This window comes from Fukomys damarensis, unplaced genomic scaffold, assembly GCF_012274545.1.
Source record: "Fukomys damarensis isolate Sample0158 unplaced genomic scaffold, DMR_v1.0_HiC HiC_scaffold_67706, whole genome shotgun sequence".
In the NCBI taxonomy this organism is placed as follows: Eukaryota; Metazoa; Chordata; class Mammalia; order Rodentia; family Bathyergidae; genus Fukomys; species Fukomys damarensis.
Window position 1 is genome coordinate 1 of NW_022968618.1, and position 259 is coordinate 259.

At 54.1% G+C, this 259-nt stretch overlaps 1 non-coding gene across 1 annotated transcript; it reads right to left on the minus strand.

Annotated features, from left to right (window-relative positions):
- Positions 1-112: 112 nt before the first annotated feature.
- Trnac-gca lies at positions 113-184 on the minus strand. The gene has a single exon. It is a non-coding gene; the product is annotated as a tRNA-Cys (tRNA).
- Positions 185-259: the final 75 nt, after the last annotated feature.

Here is a 259-nt window from a genome sequence, read left to right on the forward strand (position 1 = left end):
TGACAGAGCACATGAACCCGAAACTCTGACAGAAAAAGAAGCACCTCGGGTATGTGTGTGTGCACGCTCCTTGGGGGCTAAATCATGTAGAGCAATAAACGAAAACACCAGTAGGGGGCACCCGGATTCGAACCGGGGACCGCTTGATCTGCAGTCAAGCTCTCTACCCCTGAGCTATACCCCCTACTGGTGACTGCCGGTCTCGCAGCGCTTTTCATCTCTACTGCCGCACCCAAGGTCTCTGTGATCTGTCAGTGCT